The 17339-nt window shown below is 39.5% G+C and overlaps 1 pseudogene; it reads left to right on the top strand.

Annotated features, from left to right (window-relative positions):
- Nucleotides 1–1164: 1164 nt before the first annotated feature.
- LOC128043656 (chromobox protein homolog 3-like) lies at nucleotides 1165–1716 on the top strand (annotated as a pseudogene).
- Nucleotides 1717–17339: the final 15623 nt, after the last annotated feature.

Here is a 17339-nt window from a genome sequence, read left to right as displayed (position 1 = left end):
AACCGTGAACTACCAGATGTTCAAGCTGGATTTAGAAAAGTCAGAGGAACCAGAGATCAAATTGCCAAAATCCACTGGATCATGGAAAAACCAAGAGAATTCCAGAAAAACATCTACTTCTGCTTTATTGACTATGTCAAAGCTTTTGACTGTGTGGATCACAAAAAAACTGTGGAAAATTCTGAAAGAGATGGGAATACCAGACCACCTAACCTGCCTGTTGAGAAATCTGTTTGCAGGTCAGGAAGCAACAGTTAGAACTGGACATGGAACAACAGACTGTTTCCAAATAGAAAAAGTAGTACGTCAAGGCTGTATATTGTCACCCTGCTTATTTAACTTATATGCAGAGTACATCATGAGACATGCTGGGGTGGAAGAAGTGCAAGCTGGAATCAAGCTTGCCGGGAGAAATATCAATAACCTCAGATATGCAGATGACACCACCGTTATGGCAAAAAGTAAAGAGGAACTAAAAAGCCTCTTGATGAAAGTGAAAGAGGAGAGTGAAAAAGTTGGCTTAAAGCTCAACATTCAGAAACCGAAGATCATGGCATCTGGTCCCATCACTTCATGGGAAATAAACAGGGAAACAGTGGAAACAGTGTCAGACTTTATTTTTGTGGGCTCCAAAATCACTGCAGATGGTGAGTGCAGCCATGAAATTAAAAGACACTTACTCCTTGGAAGGAAAGTTATGACCAACCTAGATAGCATATTCAAAAACAGAGATATTACTTTGCCATCAAAGGTCTGTCTAGACAAGGCTATGGTTTTTCCAGTGGTCATGCATGGATGTAAGAGTCGGACTGTTAAGAAAGCTGAGCGCCGAAGAATTGATGCTTTTGAGCTGTGGTGTTGGAGAAGACCCTTGGGAGTCCCTACCACTCTTATGGCTGCAAAATCACTGCAGAATGTAACTACAGCCATGCAATTAAAAGACACTGCCCCTTAGAAGAAAAGCTATGACCAATCCAGATAGCATATTAAAAAGCAGAGACACTCGCCCTATCCTGGCGGTGCCCAGAGCACAGCACTTCTCCCCAGCCCCCCACACCCTCGTATGTGACTGGAGCTTGAGGCTTAGGGCTGGAGATGTCGCAGAACAGGAACCTGAGCAGCTCAGAGGCAGTGAATAATAGCTCTTCAAGTCTGCAATAAAAAATGGCCTCCAATAAAACTACACTGCAAAAAATGGGAAAGAAGCAAAATGGAAAGAGTAAAAAAGTTGAAGAGGCAGAACCTGAATAATTTGTAGTAGAAAAAGTACTGGACTGCCATGTAGTGAATGGGAAGGTGGAGTATTTCCTGAAGTGGGAGGGATTTACAGATGCAGAGAATACTTCGGAACCTGAAGAAAATTTAGATTGTCCAGAGTTAATTGAAGCATTTCTTAATTCTCAAAAAGCTGGTAAAGAAAAAGATGGAACAGAAAGAAAATCTTTGTCTGACAGTGAATATGATGATAGCAAATCAAAGAAGAGAAGAGATGCTGCTGACAAACCGAGAGGTTTTGCCAGAGGTCTTGATCCAGAACCAATAATTGGTGCCACAGACAGCAATGGAGAATTAATGTTCCTCATGAAATGGAAAGATTCCAATGAGGCGGACTTGGTACTGGCAAAAGAGGCAAATATGAAGTGTCCTCAAATTGTAATTGCTCTTCATGAAGAGAGACTAACTTGGCATTCTTGTCTGGAAGATGAGGCTCAATAATTGTTTGCATTGCCTTATATATATATATATTTATATATATATAAAATGTAGGTCTTGGTGTTTTGATTTATTAGTGTGAAGAAATAACTACATTCTAATGAAAATCAGGTTTGATATGTTTGTTTTGAAGTAATAATGGGGAAGTTAACATTGGGTTTTTTGTTTTTTGTTTTTTTTTTTCCACCTGTAGCACTGGTTACTTTGAACGAATAAAAGCTTTCTGTAGTTGCCTCCTTTAGTAGGAAAGAATTTGATACCATGGTGTATTATTTCCTCAGCATTAGAGAACAGTTTTTCTAAATGTTGGAGGAAATCTCCATAGTCATTACTCAATCAGAATTTAGAATTTGCATTTTTCAATGGCACCCCACTCCAGTACTCTTGCCTGGGAAATCCCATGGATGGAGGAGCCTGGTAGGCTGCAGTCCATGGGGTCACTAAGAGTTGGACACGACTGAGTGACTTCACTTTCACATTTCACTTTCACTTTCCACTTTCACTTTTCACTTTCATGCATTGGAGAAGGAAATGGCAACCCACTCCAGTGTTCTTGCCTGGAGAATCCCAGGGACAGGGAAGCCTGGTGGGCTGCTGTCTATGGGGTCGCACAGAGTATGATACGACTGATGCGACTTAGTAGCAGCAGCATATATGCCTGAGGACCATTCTAAGTTTTTTATATGTGAACACATAAAAGACATATGTAAATGGCTTGGGAGTTAATTTTCTGTTGTGGTTTGTGTTTTTGTAAATATATTTAAACAACAGCCTTTCATAACCATGGATAAGCCCATGTTCTGGAATTACGTCATTTTGAGCAATATAAGAAGTAACTTCAACTTAGATTGAAAATTTAAATCTTAACCTTTCAAATTAAATAATTTTTTAATTAATTAGACAAATTAAGGAGTTTAAATTGGGTAATATTTTAAAGCATCCCTATCAGAATCTGTATCCATATCTGCATGTAAATGCAGTTTTATATGCAGAAACCCTGGAAGGAAAATTTTTATCACTATCAACAACCTTCCCAACCAAATGAAAAAAGTAGAAAAATTCTGGTATGTTTTAATATAGCAAAGCAAAACTTAGTTAAATGGACACTTGATGGTTCATTTTGGTGAACCATGTTTTACAAGAAATTGAAGTCTCTGTGCTATATTTAGGAAAGGTTGTGATACATGGGGTGTCTCAGATTTGTTCACAGAAACCTAATCAGATAGTTTTAAAATATTGGCAGTTTACAATCTACAGGAATAAATGAGTGAACAAACTTTTCTAATCTACACTTGACCTACATGTTTTTTCAGACTTGACTCCAATCCATTCCTTACATGAAGGCTCAATTTTCTCAGTATTTTGGGTTACTAGTTCAGCAGAAGCCAAGAAAAGCAATAACTTTGTAGTAATCAGAATGTTATTCAACTGTATATTGTTTGCTGCTAAGTCGCTTCAGTCGTGTCCGACTCTGTGCAACCCCCCACAGAGAGCAGCCCACCAGGCTTCCCCATCCCTGGGATTTTCCAGGCAAGAGTACTGGAGTGGGGTGCCATTGCCTTCTCCAGTATATTGTTTACTTTATTGTAAATACTGGTGAATGGTGGTCAATAAATAGTTTTATATTTCTTAAAAAAAAAAAAGGCAGAGACATTACTTTGCCAACAAAGGTCCATCTAGTCAAAGCTATGGTTTTTCCAATAGTCATGTATGGATGTGAGAGTTGGACTGTAAAGAAATCTGCGCTCAAAATAACTGATGCTTTTGAACTGTGGTGTTTGTGAAGACTCTTAAGAGTCCCTTGGACTGCAAGGAGATCCCACCAGTCCACCCTAAAGAAAATCATCTTGAATATTCATCGGAAGGACTGACGCTGAAGCTGAAACTCCAATACTTGGCCCACCTGATATGAAGAACTGATTCACTGGAAAAGACCATGATGCTGGGAAAGACTGAAGGCAGGAGAAGAAGGGGACAACAGAGGATGAGGTGGTTTGATGGAATCACCAACTCGATGGACTTGAGCTGTTGGTGTTGGTGATGGACAGGGAAGCCTGGTGTGCTTCAGTCCTTGGTGTTGCAAAGAGTTGGACACGACTGAACTGAACTGAACTGACCCTGAGGAAAGAGCAGTAAATTTCAAGATAAAATCCCCTTGTTCTCCATTAGTGGATTTATTGGGGGGCATTTAATCCAGATAGGTCTACATTTCCTTAGCTGTAAAATGGAGGTTAATAGTACTTACCTGGGACTGTAGGAAATGAGATAGCCAAGTTGGAAATGCCCTGTCCGATGTGCCTGAGACTCGATAAATGCTGATTCCTTTGGTTGATTCTTCCCTTCCTATTCTCAGGTGGAAAGTAAGGAACTAAACTTAGCATCTTCTAAGCTCCTCTCAACTCTCATATTATATGTGCCTGAAAGTTCTCTAGTTTAAGAGACAATGCCAAACAGTGTTTTGGTGCCTTATAGAGTGATGTGGTGGTAACATTGCATAGACCATAGTTTTGTTTTTTGCTTTTGTTACAGCTTAGCATAGACTCTTAAAGTTTTCAGTCAGATTTAAGCATTGAATTTAAGCATTGAAAAGCAGCATTGAAGAAGTTGTATCTGAACTTGTGATGATTTCTGGATGCTGAGGGTATCAGATAAATGGGTACACTTTTCTAAGTAACTGGCCTTGTTAGAGTCTCCGCTATGTTGCCTCCTATAAGGCATTCTCAAATATATAGTTTTCATTGCCTTCTTTATTTTCAGACAATGTTAAATAAGCTACAAAACAAATTCAAGCTAAAATTGTAAGCATATAATTTTTACAGCATGAAATTGTTCAATGTTTTAAAAATAATCACTAGTGTATTATTCACTGTTGTGAATTTATAATCTGAAAACTTGGGGATGCTCAAAGCACTGGGCTAAAATACTATTAGATGTGTTGTGCTTAATAAAGACAATAATCACAGCTAGGGTCCTTTTGCCTCCGCTCTCACCCACCATCTAAATCTATAGAGTAAATATGGGGATAAGTACATATAACACAACAAAAAGCATATGCGGCTAATTGGTTGGAGTTTGGAGACATATGTGGAACTTGAATAAAGCATTTGCATCCATCCAGAATGGTCTCCTTAAACTGCACACTGCTGGGGGCCTGCAAGATGAGCATTGGAGACTTGGGTGGGAGAATTTTCCCCTTATGTTGTAGGCTCTGACTGCATTTGAAATACTATTTTTAAAAACCTGAGCAGAAAGAAGCTAGTAAGAATGCAGGTAGGACATTGAGAATGCTAATTCCCTTGGTTAGTATAACATGAAATATCTGATAGTGGCAAAACAACAAAAAAAGTCAAATGTCAGGATGCAGTGTAAGGTAAAACTTCGTCTAGTATAATCTAAATATATAGATCTAGTATAAATAATATTCAGATTAGTGTTAAGAGATTAGGAGCAGTATTTTTGTGGGACCAGGAATATGTATTTATTTTGCATTTCTTTGTAGTCATCCTGGCACATTCTTGTGAAAGTTTGTTTTGCACCCAAGATATTTTCTATGAGTTGACTCTTGAACAGTATAGGGGTTCATCTGAGTATAATTTATCATTGCCTTCTGTATCCATGGTCCCACCACATCTGTATATTCAACCAACCACAGACCTTATAGTCCTGTGTTGTGCTGTGCTTAGTTGCTTCAGTCGTGTCTGACTCTGCGACCCTATGGACTGTAGCCTGCCAGACTCTTCTGTCCATGGGATTCTCCTGGCAAGAATACTGGAGTGGGTTGCTATTTCCCCCTCCAGAGTATCTTCCCAACCCAGGGATAGAACCCATCTCTTAAGAACCACCATCTCTTAAGTCTCTTGCATTGGTAGAAGGGTTCTTTACCACTAGCACCACTGGGAAGCCCTTATAATCCTGTAGTACTTACTGTTGAACAAAATCCATGTATTAGTGAAGCTATCCAGTTCAGACCTGAACAGTTGTTCAAGAGTCAACTGTATTAAAATCTTATAGTATATTCTTAATCCCCTTTGGCTAGGAAACTAAAGCTGAAATTATCGTGTGTCAACAAACTATGATTTGTATTTTTCCATTAGACAAGAATGCATCATTCTGATCAAGTTGCCACGTTTTAATTTTATCTGATAGTTCTGTATTGAGTGATCAGCAGCTAAGTGCAAATACTCCCATCCCTGTAGTAGAGATTATTTTACATAAAAGTCACCTTGATTACTAGACCCAGAAGGCCAGAGGTAATGAAAAGTACTTTAGAAAGATAAAATGTTAATGATAAATTAAAGGGAGTAATCTTAGATAGATTTTCTTAAGTGTAATTTAATGCAGATTTTTGCCTCAGATTTGTTATTAAACTTGATAATTTTATTTTTCTGTTTAATAAAATGAATATTTTCAGATTTTCAGAACTTGGCATATTTAAATTTTTAATATAATTATAAAAATTAATTCTAATTATTATGTTATAAATTCTATTCTAATACAAGGTCAGAATTATCCCAGTTTAGGAGGCAGTTTGAAAGTGCTTATTTTTAATACTATATGATTTGGGAAAGATTATTTTATAGACTTAATAACCTAATGTAAAATATGTATGATTTATTTTAATGCATTTGTATAAAATCATTTGTATATTCTTATAGTTTGTAGTTTCTGTTTCAGTAAAAATATGTGAAAAGTTCAGAACGATATATCCTTGTGCAAACCACTATTTGATTTCTAGTTTCCTTTCATTGAAACATTTGCACTTATTCTTTCATGCCTGAATCTCTAAGATATATCTCCTGTGATAAAGTAGATCTTCCTGTAGAACAATGTGGTTCAGCTTTAAGAGACCAAACATTAAGCACGATGAGTTGCATATTATACTTGTCAAGGTCTAAACCCTGGTGGTGCAGATGGTGAAGAATCTGCCTGCAGATTCTTGTGGGATACGTAGGTTCGATCCCTGGGTTGGGAAGATGCCCTGAAGAAGGGCATGGCAACCCACCTTGGTATGGAGAATCCCATAGACAGAGGAGTCTGGTGGCCTACAGTCCATGGAGTTGCAAAGAGTTGAATACAACTGAAGTGACTAATGGAGAAGGCAATGGCACCCCACTCCAGTCCTCTTGCCTGGAAAATCCCATGGACGGAGGAGCCTGGTAGGCTGTAGTCCATGGGGTCGCTAAGAGTTGGACTTGACTGGGCAACTTCACTTTCACTTTTCAGTTTCATGCATTGGAGAAGGAAATGGCAACCCACTCCAGTGTTCTTGCATGGAGAATCCCAGGGACGGGGAAGCCTGGTGGGCTGCCGTCTATGTGGTCGCACAGAGTTGGACATGACTGAAGCGACTTAGCAGCAGCAGAAGTGACCAAGCACAGCACAGCACAAAGCCCACTCACAAGGTGATGTTTTTGAATAATTACTCTTGGGAAGGTTCCCTGTAGGAGAACCACATTCTATCTCACAGTAAGGCCCTTCCAGTGAGTTTTCCTCCAGACTTGGAACAACTTACTATTTTACTGAGTATTATAACAAGCATCTCCACCCAGAAAACAAAAGCTACTCAATTATTTTAAACAGGGAGTTTAAAACAGGATTGATGCTCTTGTGTTAAAAGAGCTGAGAGAACCAGTAAAAGACTGAAGCAGCTTGCAAATAAGCATCAGCAGGAAGCCAATTCTCTCTCTAGATTGGTGGGACAAAGCCCACAGCCAGGTCTGCAGGAGAAAGGTGAACCTCAACAGAGAAGAGCAGGAGCTGTTCATGTGATACAGCTAGAAACAAGACAAAGACTCTGCTTTCCCTTTTCTTTCTGCCACTGACTCCCACTGCAGGACTTGCCTGGGGGCCAGCTGCAACAAGAGCTTGGAAATTGGAGCCTTTGGATGTCAACTTGTCTGAGTTAGAGAGCAGAGGTCACGCAGGCCAGAGTTGGCACAGGCACTAAGTAGCTGGCTTGCACTTGGAGGCCCAATTGTGTGGAAAACATATGTTTAAAAAACAGAACAACAGTATGTGAAGATGTCATATACTGTGACAAGAGTACAAGAAACATTCCGAAACCAGGATTGGTTTTGTTCATCTGAAGTCCACTCCAAAAAGAAGAATTGGGGGAAAATGCCTGCCCTGGACATCTGTCATCATTCCCATCCCTCCTCCTCCACTTCTCACTGCCATCCTTTCCTCTCTTCCTCAAAAAAATGGCTGCTTTAAAACCAAACATAAATATAGAACATGAAAAACATTTTTTAGTGACTGAGAGTTTAAGAACTAGAGCATTCAGGATAATGTATTCATGGAATTGTTAGAAAGAGGAACTAAAACAATTTCTTAATTTCTTGAAAGACTCTTGAAAGATTGAAAATAGAATCTTAAGGAGATAGTGTTTTCAAAACTTCGCTCTATTTAAAACTCTTCATCTTATTTTTTTTTTTTTTGAAAAGCCATTAAGCATTTGTCAATTCTCACCATTAGAGATAAATATTTTAAACTGGTTTGCTAACCATAGGATCATTGTTTTATGGTTGGAAGTTTCTCTACAGAATATCTAGTGATAGAATTGGGATGACCATATATCCCAGTTTGTAGAGGACAGTCCTGGTTTATATCTGTTGTCCTAGTATAATCATTAAGAAGGCTCCAATGAAGAATATAATTTATATTCAAGTAATGATATGCTGGGCTTCCCTGGTGGCTCAGTGGTAAAGAATCTACCCGTCAATGCAGGAAACACAGGTTTTATCCCTGAGCTGGGAAGATCCCCTAGAGAAGGAAATGGCAACCCATTCTAGTATTCTTGCCTGGGAAATTCCATTGACAGAGAAAGCTGGTGGACTGCAGTTCATGGGGTCAAGAAAGAGTCAGACACAACTTAGCGACTAGACAACAACAACAACAATTATATGGCTGCCCTAATGTACTCTGTTTCCTGACAAGTAGGCTACTGACAGATTTCACATTCTCTGACTCCCAGTCTAGTGTTTGTTACTCTAGATCTGTGTGCTTGCATGAAAGAATTGCATATTGATCAACAATCTTGGGTCTTTTGATCAGGAAGGTAACTCCTGTCTCGAAGCAGTTTTCCTCTTTGAGAAGAATGCTAGGATACTTCATGGAGGTAAGTGAAGTACCTGATTATCTGCTTGCTCTATTGGCCCAAATTGTTCTTTCTAGGGCCATAAACCAGTTATTAAACAAATTAACAAGCAAATTTTTATTTTTCAAGTTTATTGAGGTATAATTGAAAAACTAAGTTGTAGTATGTTTAAAGTATGAGGATTTGATCCATGTATACATTGTGAAAGGATTTCTACTATAAAGTTAATTAACACATCTGTTACCTCACATAGTTATTTATTTTTTGGTGAGAAAGCTCAAGATCTACTCTCAGCAAATTTCAGTTATACCATAAAGTGTTATCAACCAGAGTCACCATGCAATACATTAGATTCTTAGAACTTAACTCATTTTATAACTGAAAGTTCATACCCTTTACCAACTTCACCCCATCTCCCTCAACTCCCTGCCCTTGGAAACTACTGTTCTACTCTTTGTTGTTATTTTCTTTTTAGATGCTACACACGAGTGATACCATGCAGTATCTGTCTTTCTTCTGTCTGGATTATTTCAATGTCTTCCAGGTTCATCTGTGTTGCAAAGGGTAGGATTTCCTTCTTGTTGAGGTCTGAATAATATTGCATGTATATATTATACACACACATATATATACACAGACATTTGAGTTTACCTTGGCTATTGTGAATAATGCTGGAACGAACATGGGAATACAGATATTTCTTTGAGATAGTGATTTTATTTTCTTAGGATATATATCTAGAAGTAAACTTCTTGGGTCATATGGTAGTTCTGTTTTTTAATTTATTAGGAAACTACTTTAATATTTTCCATAGTGGCTGTTGTACCATTTTACATTTCTGCTAACAGTGTACAAAGGTTTCCTTTTTTCTATATATTTACCAACTTCTGTTATTGTGTCTTTTTTTATAAAAGCCATCAGGCTGTGAGGTGATACCTTATTGTGGTTTTGATTTGTATTTCTCTGATGATTAGTGATGCTGAATTTCTTTCCATATACCAATTGAACACTTGTATGTCTTCTTTGGAGAAATGTCTATTCAGGTCCTTCGCCCATTTTAAAATTAAATCATTTGATTTCTTTTGCTATTGAGCTGTATGAGTTCCTTTTATGTTTTGGATATTTAAAAAGCCATTTTTGACAACCCCACAGCTGACTGCATGCTCAACAGTGAAAAGCTAAAGGTTTTTCTTCTAAAATAAGGATGCCTATTCTTACCACTTCTTTTTAACATAATACTGGAAATCCTAGTCAGAGCAATTAGGGAAGAAAGAGAAATGGCATCCAAATCAGAAAAGAGAGAATTAAAATTGCCTCTGTTTGCAGATGACATGGTCTCATATATTGAAAAAATCCCTACATATTCTATAAATCTGTTAGAATTGATAAATGCTTTTAGCAAACCTGTTGGGTACAAAAATTTATATGTAAAAATCAATGTTACTAATTAGCATCCTTTTGTTTCAGCTTGAAGAACTCCCTTAAACATTTCTTGTAAGGCCAATCTAGTGGTAATACGCTCCTTCAGCTTTTGTCTCTGAAATCTTTTTCTCTTCTTTAATTCTAAGGGATCAGTTTGTTGGGTAGAATATTCTTGGTTGGCAGCATTTTCAATATGTCATCCCAGTCTCTCCTGGTCTACAAAGTTTCTGCTGAAAAATCCAATGATAGTTGTATGGAGGCTTTTTACCTCCTTGATACTCCTGATGTGTGTAGGCTAACTGAAAGTCTGACCTTCAGGCAGCAGCTAGAAAAATTAGGACTTTAGCTATGCAGTCTAGGCCCTATCAGGAAAAAAACCAAGAGCTGCCTGGCTTTCCTTACTCTGTGCTAAGTCAGATGGAAAAGTCACTGAAAGAGCTTGTGCACCCATATAGAACTGCCTACTTGTTTTGTGTGGTCTTAGGGACCTGATGAATACTGAGCCCTGTCAGTTTCCAGAACCAGGTGACTTGGGAGCCAGTTCCTCAAGCAGTCATAACAACTGGATGCTAGATGTGTGGACAAACTCCTTCCAGGAAGAAGCTAGAGACTTGGTTTTACTGGGGAGTGAGCCAGGGGAGATGGTGTGGAATGTACCTGCTGCTCTCTCAGACTCCTGGGAGGATCCTAGTTGACTTCATGCAGGCTGAATAGAAGAAGCTGGATCCTCAGACAGCATGTGGCTGGGAAAGTATGCAGTCAAATTCATTTCAAGGAGACACTGAAAGATGAGTATTCTTGTCTGCTCCCTCCATACTGAGCCTGGAGGGGATAACTGTGGAAAATGCTTGCTGCCCATTCAAAAACTGCTGTTTTGTTTTGTTTTATATAGTCCTGTGAGACTCATGGATGATGAGTTCCACTGACTTTCAGAGCTAGATGATTTGAGGCGCCATCTCTCAGCAGCCATAAGAAAAGTTGTAGCTCTAGATGTATGTACAAGCTCCTTCCAGGGAGAAGCTGGCAACTTGGTTTTATTGTCTGAGCAAGTCAGAGGGAGAAGTGTGTGTGGGGGGGAAGTGTCCCCTGGCACTGATAGGCTCTTGGGAGGATGCCAGCCAGTGCTCAGATGTAGCAGCCGCTGGAATAGCATGCAGTCAGGCTCCTTCCATGGAGAGAGTGGGAGATGGGCATTTTTGCCTGACCTCTCTGTATTAAGTCTGGGGGTCTAGCCACCAGAAGTGCTCACATGCCTATATAAAACTGCTGCTTTGTTTACCATGGTCCTGTGGGACTTGTGAATGCCATGTTTGGTCAGCTTTTAGAAATAGGTGATTTAAGGACCTGTCCCAGTGTGGCAGCTGTAAAAGTCAGGGCACTAGATATGGGTCCAAACCCTTCTCTCTTTATGGAGAAGCTGGTAGTTGAGGGTCCTCTCCTGATGGTAAGGCATTGTGCCAGGGGTGGGCTTTATGGCAAGAGTGTGTTTCAACCTTTCCTGCCCATTTTGTTGTATTAGTCTCCCAGTGTGTTGCAGTCACTCACCTAGTTTCTGCATTTCTCTTGGGGGGAATTAATCCATGTGTAGCTGTATGTTTGTTGCATCCATGGGAGGAGGGAAAGTTAGCCTCTTACGTAGCCTTCTTGGTGATGTCCACAATGTGACATTCTTATGGGGCCTTTGGGCTCCTCAGACATTCCTTTTGTCTGAGCATCTCCACTTGAATCTTGCCACACACATTTGGTTTTAAATTGGCTTTGAGGAGAAACATCTAGAATGAAATTTAACTACATAGACCCAAATCACCCCAAGAACTGAAGGAATCTAAAACATACAACGAGTACTGCTTTCATAAAGAGTAAGAGAGAGAAAGAAAAAAAGCCTTAACAAGTAAGTAACAACTCTCAAACAAAAAGCAGGTAATCATACTTTTGTTAAATGATAGACTACGACATCATCTCTAAGTGTCTTACAGTATTCCAGAATGACCTGGACCATAATCCAGGTGGTGAGTTCTTAAAGTATATATATGACTTTGGTGAGTGCATTTAAAACTTGCTTTAATAAGGGAGCCATTATCATTTCTTAGACCAGGAGACATTTCTGGTATATACCCCCAAAGAATGCAGATAGTTAAGCCTGATACAGAATGACAAACTCCATGAGCCTATGTAGGCTTAGAGTCTTACAAGTAATGTATTTCATGAACAGTGTGGAGAATGTGATCAGGTACTTTAAAAAACATCAGTTATTAAACTTTTATAAATATGACACAGAAAAAAAGAGACTGGTCTTGACCATGAGCATTAGTCTGAGCTGTACTAAACCCAATCTGAGAAAATCCCAGAAGTTTAGTCAAGAATGTATTGAAATATTTCAACAATCAAATTAAGGATACAACTATGAGACCTTTTCTTTTGGGTACATTTAATTCAGAACTATTAACCCTATTTTTCTGGATAGTATTGAGAAACCACTCAATCTTAGATGTGCTTGTATAACCTGAATTTCCAACTCAGATTTTTTTCTTTCTTGACACTTTAGATGGATTACTTAAACATACCCGCATGCATTTCTTAGCTCAAGTCCTACTGAATACCACTGTCCCATGAGATTAATTCAGTGAGTCTTCTGAAACAAAACAAAGCATAAAATCAAAAGCTGATTCCATGGTTGAATAAACTGGGAAACATGCCTACATGGTCCTGCCTCACTGCAGGATCATATGAAAGATTTAACACCCTATGTAAATAAAGACTTCCTGAAGGAGTTGAGGTCCAATCTGCAGTTTTCTTCAAACTTATTTGATCACTGATTCCCGCCCCCCACCCCATAAACACTTGCTCTTTTTAGCTAAACATCTACCCCTTTATGCAGAGATACTTCCTTTCTACAGAATATGGTTTAGAAATTGCTGATACTGAAGATAGCAAATGACTGACAGCAAATGTCAGGAATCTTTATGTATTTTTGTGTTGTTTGAGTTTTCGGTAGAAGAAATGTTTTTCTCTTGCGTTAATGAAGGGACTTAATGCACAGCATGTTTTCCTAGCACAGATGGCCAATTTGAGGTGCTCCAGCAAACAACTTTGTGTCCCTAATAAGCACAAAGTATTTTTACCCTCAGCTTATAGTAAAACTTCACACAGCATGAAATTGATAAGCAGTTCAAAAATAATGTCTCCTGGCCTTTTAAAATTAGATTCATAAAAACCTGAGGAACCACTGCAATTACTGCCAAAATGTTTCAGAGGGCACTAGGTTAATAGAAGCTGTAGAGAAGTGGAAAGGAGATAGATGCTCGTCACCAAGGATAGGACTCTATTTGCTACGAGGATTTATAGGGGCAACATTTTGTTATTGGGTATTCATTTTGAAATTGGAATTGTATTTGTTGAATTTTAATCATAAGCAGGAAAATACGTCTTCCTGAATGTAAGAAAACACATTAGCTAATTTGGGCCATAAATGTAAAAATTGCCCTTAGCATGTGGCATGCAATCATAGGAACACTAACTTTATGATACATTATTTTTCTTTGGTGAAATTTTGCTTTAAAACCTCTTGGATTTAGCAAGAGACAGGAAGGGGATGAAGGTCAAGACCTGGTCATTTCGCAGATGATTACAAGACACACATATACCAATGTGCACACTGATTCATTAAACTTTAACCTTAACATTCAGCAGGAATGTTTGCTGTTAGAAATAATTCTACTTGCATCTTGATCTTGCTTCCTCAATGAGTATGTTAAGTGTTTTGTAAAGTTTACCTTTAAAAACATCATAAATATATTAAACAGCAATTCTGTAGTTGAAAGCGCTCATTTGATTCAATGAATACTTGGGTGGATTCCTACTGTTGGCAAAGCTTCAGTGAACACATCGTGAATATCATCTTTAATCCCAAGGAATTTATGATGTTTTGAAGGGAGTTGATAACAAAAGTACCAACAGCAACAAAACAGGTTACAGTAGTAGTTTATGTAGGATTGAAAGGAAGCCCATCAAGCGATAAGAAAAAGCTTTACACAGAAAGTGGCTCTTGAGATGGACATTAAATGTTGAAGTCAGACCTTGAGAGGTATGGTTGGTAGGCAGAAGATAACATATGGTGCATAGAACTGGAATAATTTGTGAATGAGGAAAAGCCAGTCACCAAGTTTAGCAAGCATTGCATGGAATAAGTATTGAAGAGTAATGGGAAATAGAGCCAGGAAAGCAAACTGTGAAGTATTTGTATCAGTCACCTTGTGTGTGTGTGCTCAGTCGTGTCCGACTCTTTGCAACCTCATGGACTGTAGCCCACCCGGCTTTGTCTGTAGGATTTTCCAGGCAAGAATACTGGAGTGGGTTGCCATTTCCTACTCCAGAGGATCTTCCCAATTCAGGGATTGAACCTGTGTTTCTTGCACCTCCCGCATTGGGAGGTGGATTCTTTATCAGTCACCTTAGCAGTTAGACTGTGGTAACAAAGGACTCCAAATCACAGCAATGAAGCAAGCTTATTTTTCATTTACATCAGTCTTCCATTGTGGGTTGCCCATAGCCCTGCTCCTTGCATCTTTGTGCTGGGTCCTAGCTGAGAAAGCAGCCCTTATATGGAGTATATTGGTTCTAGCTGAAGAAAAGAGAATATATGGCAGAACTCTGCAACCGTGCTCCCAGTGCCTGCCTGAAAGAGGCATGTGTTACTTCATATGTTCATTAGCCAAAGCACAGCATATGGCTAAGCCTGCCATCACTGGGGCAGGGACATATAATCCACTTACAGGAAGAGACAGCAGATATTTTGAACAATTTACCAAAGGCTTAAAAGTCAAGAATGGGTTTTTTAGACTTAATTCTTTAAATGTTTAGGAGGTCTGGGAAGTTTCTGGATAAGAGTGTATAGTTTCGTTTTAAAAAAATCAGGGCATTTTTTGTATTGCTCCCACATGAATGTGTGTGCGTGTGTGTGTGTGTACACATAAAAATTCATTCTCTGGGTACTTGTTTGTTATAAAGGTGGGTTCCAGGATTCCAGAAGGTCTGATTCAGAGGGCCAGTAATCTGCATTTCTCATTAATCTTTTATTTATTATTATTATTTTTAAATTTTTGATTGGAGAAGACTCTTGAGAGTCTCCTGGACATCAAGGAGATCAAACAAGTCAATCCTAAAGGAAAGCAACCCTGAATATTCACTGGAAGGACTGATGCTGAAGCTCTAATACTTTGGCCACCTGATGCGAAGAGCCAACTCACTGGGAAAGACCCTGATGCTGGGAAAGATTGAGGGCAGGAGGAGAAGGGGACGACAGAGGATGAGACGGTTGGATGGCATCACTGACTCAACGGACATGAGTTTGAGCAACCTCCAGGAGATAGTGCCATTCCCAGGACAAGGAAGCCTGGTGTGCTGCAGTCCATGGGGCTGCAAACTATCAGATGCGGCTGAACAACAATAGTTGCTTTACAAGGATGTGTCAGTTTCTGTTGCACAGCAAAGTGAATCAGTTATACGTATACATATATCCCTGCTTTTTTGCATTTCCTTCCCATTTAGATCATCATGGAGCATTGTGTAGAGTGGAGTAGGGTTTCCTGTGCTATACAGTAAATTCTCATTGTGTGCGTGCTCAGTTGTGTCCGACTCTTTGCTACCTCAGGAACTATAGCCCACCAGCCTCCTCTGTCCATGGAGTTTTCCAGGCAAGAATACTGGAGTTGGTTGCCATTTCCTACTCCAGGGGATCTTCCTGGCCCAATGATTGAACATTTATTTCCTGTGTCTCCTGCATTGGCAGGTGAATTCTTTACCACTGAGCCACCTGGGAAGCCCCCAGTTTCTCTTTAGTTATCTATTTTGTACATATTAGTGTATATCCCATGGATGGAGGAGCCTGGTGGGCTGCAGTCCATGGGGTCGCTAAGAGTCGGACACTACTGAGTGACTTCACTTTTAATTTTCACTTTCATGCATTGGAGAAGGAAATGGCAACCCACTCCTGTGTTCTTGCCTGGAGAATCCCAGGGAGGGGGGTGCCTGATGGGCTGCTGTCTATGGGGTCGCACAGAGTCGGACACGACTGAAGCGACTTAGCAGCAGCAGTTTATACGTGTCAGTCCCACTTGCCCGATTCATCCCACCTTCCCTTTTCCCTCTTGTTATTCTTATGTTTATTCTCTACATCTGTGTCTCTATTCTGCTGTATAAATAAGATCATCTATATCAATTTTTTCAGATTCCACACAACCATCTGAGCCACCATGGAAGCAGCTATATGCATTAATATATAGTATTTGTTTTTCTCTTTCTGACTTACTTCACTCTGAAAGTCTCCAGGAATCTGTATTTTAAGCAAGTTATCTTGGAAATAGTACATAGATGGACCATGGACCACCTTGTAAGAAACCTGGGATTGAGAAATGAGTGGGGCGAGCACAAGTGCAGACGAGGTAGGTTGGTGAGCGAGAGGATACCAGGTTGTCTGTGGTGCAAGGCCATGATCAGTTGTGGTACACACAGCAAGCGGCCAGTACAGAGGCAGACAGACACACTAAAAGAACTAGAACTAGAACTACCCAAGAGGAAATAGGAAAGAGTCATCAAAGGAACAAGTCTCCTTAGGAAGTGAGATATCAAGGGATTTAGCTCTTCGCTGAGAAAAAGTGAAGCCCGTCTGATGCAAGAAAGAGTTGCAGGCTAGAGGAAGGCAGAGGTAATAATCTGGAAGTCACAGGAAATGTTATGTTTTTAAAGAAGCTGTTGAAGAAAAATGTCTACTAAAACCTTCCACATAAATTTGTTTCTTGCATTAGGCCAGCAGGGGTCACTATGGTAGCACATTTGCTGATATTAATAGTTGGGCTCAGCTTTCTAAACTCCCCCTCCCCTCCCCGCCTCCCCGCAACACCAGTTCTTCCTGAATAAGATTCTTTTTTAACTTCTTTTTATTTGAGCTTTTTATTTTATATGAGGGTATAGCCGATTAACAGTGTTGTGCTAGTTTCTGGTGACAGCTAAGGGATTCAGTCATACATATACATGTTTCCATTCTCCCCTTAGTTCCCCTTCCCTTGAATAAGATTCTTAGCCCGACCTATAGTGCAGTCTTTTGGGAGCT

This window comes from Budorcas taxicolor, chromosome 2 (assembly GCF_023091745.1).
Source record: "Budorcas taxicolor isolate Tak-1 chromosome 2, Takin1.1, whole genome shotgun sequence".
In the NCBI taxonomy this organism is placed as follows: Eukaryota; Metazoa; Chordata; class Mammalia; order Artiodactyla; family Bovidae; genus Budorcas; species Budorcas taxicolor.
The sequence above is the reverse complement of the archived record's forward strand: the minus strand, read 5'-3'. Positions and strand labels throughout refer to the sequence as shown.